General features: G+C 48.0%; 1 protein-coding gene across 1 annotated transcript in view; it reads right to left on the reverse strand.

Annotated features, from left to right (window-relative positions):
• CORO2B (coronin 2B) overlaps positions 1 to 8,436 on the reverse strand; it is a 218,229-nt gene extending 209,793 nt beyond the window's left edge. Inside the window, exons 1-2 of the mRNA XM_079912102.1 lie at positions 8,226 to 8,436; positions 5,199 to 5,308 (exon numbers count right to left, since the gene is read on the reverse strand). The gene's annotated coding sequence lies outside the window, so the exon portion shown is untranslated. The remainder of the gene's footprint in view (positions 1 to 5,198; positions 5,309 to 8,225) is intronic.
• Positions 8,437 to 9,085: the final 649 nt, after the last annotated feature.

A 9,085-nucleotide genomic window follows, 5' to 3' on the forward strand; every position in this document is an offset into this window, starting at 1 on the left:
GTCATGGAGGCAGATTTTCTTTTTTTAATGTCCTTTTCAAACACATACTTTGAAAAGCTATTTAAAGGCGGGGGAAATTAATTAGGGCCCTTTGTGCTGGATCCCCTTCCCCAGAGTTCCTCTAGCAAGAGAAGTAAAAATAGAACCTGTGAGGGGTTGAAAATGTACTGCAAACAAAGATCATATTTAAGAGCCCAACGAAGCATGACTGTCCAAATAGGAAGAAAGGAGTGAATTATTTCCATCGCTGCAGAGGGAAACGGTGGCAGTCTTCTCGGGGTCGTTGGGAACAGCCTGGAAACTGGAAAAGCCCTAGGAGGCTGGGAGGAAAGGCCTTGCCAAGAGACAGACCCTGTTTGTGTCCCTCAGATAATCACCACTTTTGTCCCAGCTCTATTACTGAGGAGGACTGAGGAAATCAGGAAGAAGTAGAGAAAAGCAGAGTTTGGAGGATATTAAAAAGCTCTTCCACTTACGGAACAATTCGACCTTTTAAATATACTCTTCCATTCATTTGATCCTCAATTGCCCCCCAAAAAGGTAGACGGGGTGGGAGTTTTCATTTTCTCCCAATGAGAATGCTTGGCGAGTCCAAAGTAACACAAAAGTGTTTCTGGCAGGCCACGTAAGGTGGGGAGTCAGATGTATGATTCCCAGGCTGGCCAAGTTTCAGTGCAGCACAGCAGTGAGGAGCACAGGCTTGCAGCCAGGGAGGCCTGGGAGTGAGGCTCAGCCCAACCACTCATCGGCAAGTCACTCCCACACTCGGAGCCTCAGCTTCCTCTTCTCTCCTGGGAACATTCTCTCCTGGGAGCATTCAGCCTGAACAGACCCCACACACACACTTTTAAAGGCTGTCATGATGATGAAAGGAAAGGAGGTATCTGAAAACTTAGCACGTGCCTGGTGAATAGCAAGCACTAGGTCAACTGTTGCTATCAGCTTTGTCATCATGCTGGGATGCAGACAAAGGAGAATGATGCTGGAGAAGGGAGGTGGGATGCACACCTTTTACACTGAGGCACAAGTCCTAACTCAAGGAGTCAAAGATCCTTGAGTCATGCGACCTGGGATACATTACATCATCTTCAAGTCTCAGTCTCCTCATCTGTATAATGGGGATAATAGTACCTTCTGTGGCTGAGACAGTGCTCTATGTTCACCCTACCATGTCTTCTTCCTGAGTTCACAGTAGACCTATATTTCCCAGCTCCCTTGCTGTTAGATCGAGGGCCTAGAACTGAGTTCTTCCCAATGGAATATAGGTAGAAGTGACGCAAGGTATCCCAGCCCTGAGTCTTAAAAGCATCCACGTGTTCCTGCAGCCCGATTTTCTCCCTCAGAGGAGATGGAGATGGTGTAGCTCCAGGATGGAGGAGTCATGACACAGAATGAAGCCACCCAACCTGCACTGGATTCTGCTGTGAGGGAGAAGAAAGCCTTTGCTGTGAAGAGTCACTGAGATTAGGGGTTATTTGTGTCCCAGCACATCCCAGCCCAGTTAACACACCTCCCGGGGTCGGGGGAGGGGCAGGGGGTATGAGGATCAAATGAAATCATGTGGGGCAGGACTCAGCCAAACACGGATGGCTACTCTGCCGGTTTCAGGACAGAGGGCTTGGGCACAGAAACGGTACTAGAAACGCTTGGGTCCCTGGGATCTTCAGGCTTACATACTACTAATACACAAAAAGCTGCCCTCTAGTGAGCTTATACTATGTGCCCGACACTGGCTGAGGAGCTTTCTCTGCGTTAGCACTCACACCCGGGATGGCCCTGGGAGCGAGGGTATAGGGTGCACCTAGAGGGTCAGCGGAGCCTGGTAGTTCTGAGTGAGGACACAGGGGCCCTCTGGCCAGGGTGTGACTCTGGATTTACAGTGTGACTTTGGACAGTTTACTTGACCTTTCTGTGCCTCAGCAACCACATCTGCACAATGTTGTGAGGGTTTAAATGAGTTATTCCACGTAAAGCACTTAGCACATAATAAATACTCGAACAATGTTGGCTATTCCAAGTGCTTCCTTTTACAGATGATGAGGCTCAGAGAGGTAACATGACTTGCCCGTGGACACACGTCTAGTGAGAGGTTGAGCCTGGAACTGAAGACAGTGTGACTCCAGAGCTGGTGCTCATCTCTCTGTATTTGCAGGAGTAAACGCTCTGTGCCCCATCAGGAGACCCCAGGAGAATCACAGCTATCACTCCTCATCATTGTCACCATCATCACCACCACCAGCACCCCCTACTTTGTAATAGCACTTCACAGTTTTCACAATGAGTTTTAACATTCTACCTCATTTCATCCTCACAGAAATTCTGATTCCCACTGTACAAACAAGAAAGAGAGCGATGGCTTACCCAGGATTGCTCACTCCATGGTGGGAGAGCAGGGCTTGAACCCAGGTCCTTTCCCCCACATAGCAGTGCCACTGGGTGGCACGATGGGGCACCTTCAGCCTTGCCTTAAGCAGCCACATTAAGCAGCCTCCACAGCCCACTCCTCTCTATCTAGATTAGCCTCCAGCTTCTCTGTGGTCAGTGGACTGGGGAGACCTGGCCTGGGGGAGCAGGGCAGTGCCATCTCCTGCAGCGGTGCCACCTGACTATGTTGGGAGCAGAGTGACACACCATCCCCAGGGCTGAGTGGAGACCCTGTGAAGGGGCAGGGCCAAGATCTGCTGTGGCCCAGGTTGCTAAGGAGGATCTGGCTGGAGCACATGCTATACAGATGCCCAGAACAGAGGATGTTTGGCCAAAGGGATCCAGCCTGGGCCTCTCTGCAGTGTACAGGGTAGTGAGAGCTGCTCATGGGGTCAAGGCCAGCCTCACGCCCCACATGAGCTGTGCTCTGGTCCATGGTCCAGCCACACACTGATGTCTAACCCTAGCCAGGACTGACCTCAACCCTGGCCACACACAGACCCTTAAACCAGGCACAGACTGGCTCCAAACCTCAGTTACAGGCTGACCTTGAACCCAGCCATGGTGTTACCCCACCTAGAGACCGACTAGAGACTGCCTCTGAGAATGACCCATACTTGACCCCAGCCCACAAGGGCTGCCCTTAACTGCCATGAACTAACCACTCACTTATCACAGACTGACCCCTGATCACTAACCCCTAACCCTGGGCCAGCCTGACCCTTCAATAGCCTAATCTAGAGCATGTGTCACTGGACATACAAATAAGAGGGCAAGTGAATCTTCACTGTACAACACTTAGACGCCCCATTAGGCTGGGGAGCGGGGGGCATGGTCATCTCTACAAACACGTATGTAAGCCGTATTCGCTGAGGAAGAACCCTGATGTGAGGAAAACACATGGTGAGATGGTCTCAGCTACCTCCTCCAGGCTGGGCAGCACTTGAGTCCCCCCTAGTAGAAATCCTAACAGAAAGAGAGAAACCTGCCTAACTCTTTTATGAGGGCACTGTAACCCTGCTTTCAAAACTTTATAAGGACATTACAAGAAAATTACAGACTATTTCACTCATTGCCATAGCTGTAGTTCTTCATAAAACATTAGTAATATTATTTTTAAAATAGCACATCTTAACTAAGAAAGGTTTATCCCAGGAATGTAAGGATGGTCCAGTATCAGGAAAGCTAACCATGTATCTCACACATTAATAAACTAAGAGATAAAAATCACATGTGTCTCAAAAGGCACATAGAAATTGTTTGAAAAGGTCATGTCTCTTTATGATAAAAAGTCTTAGAGCCTAAAAATAGAAGGATATTTTTTTAACCCTAAAAAGGTTCTCTACTAAAATCCTACAGCAAATATACTTTATGATAAATTTTTTAAAAGTTTAGATACATTCTTCTTTCGTTAAGTACAAGACAGTTATGACTACCATTATTCAATATAGTACTGGAGGGCCTGGTCAATGCAATATAATAAGAAAAAGAAATGAGAATTATAATACAACTATTGTAATGGAAGAGATGAAACTATCAGTGATAGAGAATATGATTATCTACAAACAAAAACTAACATCGAGCAGGTAAACTAATAGAACTAAAATATAGTTTCACAAGATGGCTGCATATAAGATCAACCTACAAAACTCTTTAGCATTCCTCTAAAATACCAACCAACAATTAGAAAATACAGTAGAAAATAAACTTCTATTCACAATAGCAACAAATCTATAAATCATGTGAGGATTAACCAAGTGAATAAATAAGACGTTTGTGAATCAAATTGTAAAACTTTATAACAAAGGTAAACACCAGCTGGATGTAAAAGGTAAATTTAAACAACTTATAGAAGACATACTAGAAGAAAAGCCTCGTCTGGGGCTTCTTATGTGGCCCCAATGGTACAAACCTTAAAAGGGAAAAATGATGATTTGTCTACATTAACAATTTTTGTTCAATAAAAAACACAATGTACAGGGGCTTCCCTGGTGGCGCAGTGGTTGGCGGTCCGCCTGCCGATGCAGGGGACGCGGGTTCGTGTCCCGGTCCGGGAGGATCCCGCGTGCCGTGGAGCGGCTGGGCCTGTGGGCCATGGCCACTGAGCCTGCGCGTCCGGAGCCTGTTGCTCCACAGCGGGAGAGGCCACAGCAGTGAGAGGCCCGCATACCGCAAAAAGAAAAAAAAAAAACCACAATGTACAAAGTTAAGCAAATGATAACCTGGGAGAAAATATTTTCAATGACTAAAATGGAGTACGGATGTAAAAGATACATAAGGAATTCTTGCAAATCAACAAGTTAAGACACACAACCCAATGCCAATCGATAAATTGTCAAAGGTGATAAAAAAGCAACTTGCAGGGCTTCCCTGGTGGCGCAGTGGTTGAGAGTCCGCCTGCCGATGCAGGCGACACGGGTTTGTGCCCCGGTCTGGGAAGATCCCACATGCCGCGGAGTGGCTGGGCCCGTGAGCCATGGCTGCTGAGCCTGCACGTCCGGAGCCTGTGCTCCGCAACGGGAGAGGCCATAACAGTGAGAGGCCCGTGTACCACACACACACACACAAAAGCAACATGCAGAAGGAAAATGCCAAATGGCTAAGAAGTATATGAAGGGAAACACAATCTCACGGCCCTTAGAGAAATGCAAATTCAGACAACTACGACATGCCCCCGATACCCATAATCCTAACAAAAATTAGAAAGCTGTATAATATCACCCATAATCCTGACAAAAATTAGAAGGTTGGAGAAGTGGGGGAGCAGAACTTACTCAGGTGGGAGCATCTGTTCTGAAGAGTGACCTGGTCATACTTAGTGAATGAATTTTCTGCAGTACAAGCCCACCACAGGTATTCCATCCGGAGAGACTCTCCCACAGGCCTACGGAGAAGACAGGGAAGGATAATCACCCCAGAAATGCTGGCGGCAGCAGAGTATCAGCAGAAATCCTAGCATTCTAAGTCCACTGTTGTTGATACGCACTGTGGAACCTGTGCCACAGGTGGAGCAACACTGCATGTACATACAGCAATTAGGGGTAGGTCTTAAAAAACGTAGCACTGACAAAAAATGCAAGGAAGTAGACAGCTAAATCACATTAACATTTATGTAAATTAAAAGCAAATACACATAAAGAGCACTACATATTTCCCCAAGATACACACATATCTAAAGACATATATTACATACTTTGGAGTGGGGTCCAATGTGAGGAAGGGAACTAGACCAGTTGGGGGAAGAAAGCAAAAAGTAAAATAAAACAAGACAGGGGTTTTATTAGTTTCTATTACTGGTAGACATTTCTACAAACCCAGTGGCTTACCACAACACAAATGTATTATCTTACAGTGCTGGAGGTCAGAAGTCCAAGATCAGTCTCACTGAGCTAAAGTCAAGGTGTCAGGAGGGCTGGTTCCTTCTGGAGGCTCCAGGCTGGCACCATGTCCTTTCCTTTGCCTTTCCTTCTAGAGGGTGCCTGCACTCCTTGGCTCATGGCCCCTTCCTCTATCTTTGGAGCCAGCAGTGTAGCATCTTTCCATCTCCTTCACTCACTCTGCTTCCATCATCACATTGTTTTTTTCTGATGCTAACCCTCCCGCTTCCCTTTTATGTGGACCCTTGTGATAACATGGAGCCCACCCAGATAATCCAGGACAGTCCCTCCATCTCAAGATCCTTTTCTTAATCACATCTGCAAAGTCTGTTTTGCCATGTAAGATAACATATTCAAAGGTTCCCGAGACTAGTACTCGGGCATCTTTGAGGGACCACTAATTTGCCTACCACAGTGACTTTGCATGGACAGATGATGTTGGAATTCCATGAATCAGAGTAATACTCTCAAGTCTCTATAACTTAGGCTTTATAGAAAAGCACTCTGAAGGAGAAGTGTGGAGTGCTGAGAGAGTGTATGTCACTGGTACTATGTTCCTCTTAGAAGGCTTGGGATGGTTTGATGCCTATGTTTTCTTATGGCTGTGGTAACAAAGTACCACAAGCTGGGTGGCTTTAAAGAACAGAAATTTATTCTTTCACAGCTCTGCAGGCTTGAAGTTCAAGATCAAGGTGTCACCAGGGCCATGCTCTCTCTGAAAGCTCTAGAGGAGAATCTGTTCCATGTCTTTCTCTTAACTTCTGATGATGCTGTCAGTTCTTGGTTTGTAGAAGCATCACTCCACTCTGCCTCATCACATGGCCTTCTCCCTGTGTCTGTGTCTCTTCTCTTCTTATAAGGACACCAGTCAAAATGGATGAAGGCCCATCCTAATGACTTCATCTTTACTTGATTATACCTACAAAGACTCTATTCCTAACTAAGGTCACATTCACAGGTACTGGGGGTTAGGATTTCAGCATATCTTTTGGTGGGGGACACAATTCAACCCATAGCAGTGCCATGTCACAGGCTCCCGTTGCACAAGCAGCACTTGTCCACTGTATTATGATTGCTGGTCCACCTCCCTACTCCCCTACCAGACCGCAAGTGCTGTGAGAACAAGACCATGGCAGTCATACTCACCACTCCGTCCCCAGGGCCTGGCACACAGTACACAAAATATTTTTTGAATGAGCAAATGCCCCCGGAATGAGTAAGGAGATCCCTGCTCCGACTGTACCTGTTGCTCCCTCCTGCCTTAGTGGCCTGCCTGGATGTGATTGTATCTGGCAATTACTCCCATTTAGCACCACAGGGGAGCCTTAGTTTGAAAGAAATGGACAGCAGTGGTCAGAGTCACTCCTGTGGCTTCACATCAGTTCTGCCTGGCAATAATCCAGGTGCAGATGTGAAGGTGAGTGCTGTACGCTTATCCCCAAATTGGCCCACCTGCAAACTCACTTGGAGGCTGCAGTCAATGCTGCAGGCCCAGTTCCAATTATCCCAGCTGCATAGACTCACTGTTCAGAGGGGAGGGGATATGCCACACGCCCAGCACCCTGAAAGTTATCTGACTCCTCATCTGAGAGCTTCCTCACCAGTGTCAGAGGTGGGGTGGGCGGGACGAGGTGGGAGGGAAAAGCGGTGAAAAGCAAACGCTTTGCCCTGGCTGTTATTTAGAAACCATGAGTTGCCCTTGTTGACGTCACCTGTGGGAGTTCAAAACAAGGGAGAAGCTGACCTGGCCCCATGGTCACTTGCTACATGGGTTTGTGTAAAGGGATTTGGAACTCTTCCAGGGCATGCAAATGTCAATATGGGAACAGTAACCACAGACAGGAACTGATTATTCCTCTAGATCTAAAAGCACCACCGATTTAATTACTTGGTGTGAGGCGCTGAGGGGGTGGCCTGAAATGAATCCTGTACAAAGGAAAAAAACAAATTATGGGAACCTTGAACCAAAGAAGCACAAACTCCTACAAACAGTTGGGACAGCGTCTGACCATTACACTTATAAAGTCTCATGGACTCATTTGCTCAGCCGCCTTATGAGGTAGGAGGGCAGGAATTGTACCCAGGGAGCCCCAAGCACAGAAGGCAGAGGAGGATGCTGACCATTCCGGAGACTCAGGCCTGAGCCTGGGACCCCTTGGTACCTCCTGGCTAAAGGCATAGTTTATAATAACTGGATTTTGTCCCATCCAGTAAGACCCCAGGCCGTGGTGGTTTCTCGGAGGATGGAGAAGGCATCAGGGAGTCTGGCTGGGGGACTCTGAGACCCCAAAGCAACGGGTGTCGGGAGGCCGAGAACTGCCGTGCACAGGAGCTGAAACACTGGCCGTGGGGCCTGCAATTATCATTACCCCAATGAGACGTGTCTGGCTGTCCAGAACTTTCTAGTCGTTGATGAAAACCAACCTGTTAACGCTTTAGGAATTTGCTGGCTGGCTCCCTCTGCTTCCTCGCGGATGGCATTTGCAGCAGAAGCAGGCCAGGTGTGGGGTCAATGAAGATGAACAGGAGCAGGTGGTGAGACGGGGTTCAAGGAGAGTGAGCTAGGTGCGGGTTCGGGCGGAACCGCTGACGTCTGGACCGGCTCCATGGGCTCGGAGCAGACATTAACATCTACCCGGAAAGGGAAATAAAATCCCCTTCTGGCAATCCACAGAAACCTAAAATTCGGTGGGGGTGAAATGGGGAAAATTGCACTAAAGGGGTAAGACGAGAAGGCGGGCTGTTCTGCCGCGAGGACGGCGGAGGGCTTCCGGAAACCGCCCCGCTGTTTCCGGTTCTGCAATCCTTTCTTTCCGCGGTTCCTTTCTTTCCGCGGTTACTTCCGCGCTGACGTCCTGTCTCTGACAGAATCTTTCCCTTCCCTCAAGGCAGAGCTCAAAAGCTTCCCCTCGGCGAGGAGACTTGTCTTGTCCTCAGACACTGCCTGGAGCCACTGAGTCGCCGCGTGAGCAAGTAGCCTCCAGCTTCGTGTGCTGCTGCCCAGTGATGGCCGACCCCGCCCCACCGAGGAGTCTCAGGTACGAGCTCTCTTTGTTCTCAAAGCTAAAGATGTTGTTTGTGCGAGTCCCCAAACACCGCCACCCTCCAGTGGCTCCAAGCAGAATCACGCTCTTCATCCTGTTCCTGCCAAAATGTTAGCCCAGTGCTAGGGGCTCTGTGACCCAGTCAGGTTATTAAAATCAAAGTCTGTTGGGTGATTGTCTAGATCATTTAAGTAATATTGTCACCATGCACCGTTCTAACTTCTCTTTAACTCTGAATCG

The sequence above is a fragment of the Stenella coeruleoalba genome, assembly GCF_951394435.1.
Source record: "Stenella coeruleoalba genome assembly, chromosome: 2".
Lineage (NCBI taxonomy): Eukaryota > Metazoa > Chordata > Mammalia > Artiodactyla > Delphinidae > Stenella > Stenella coeruleoalba.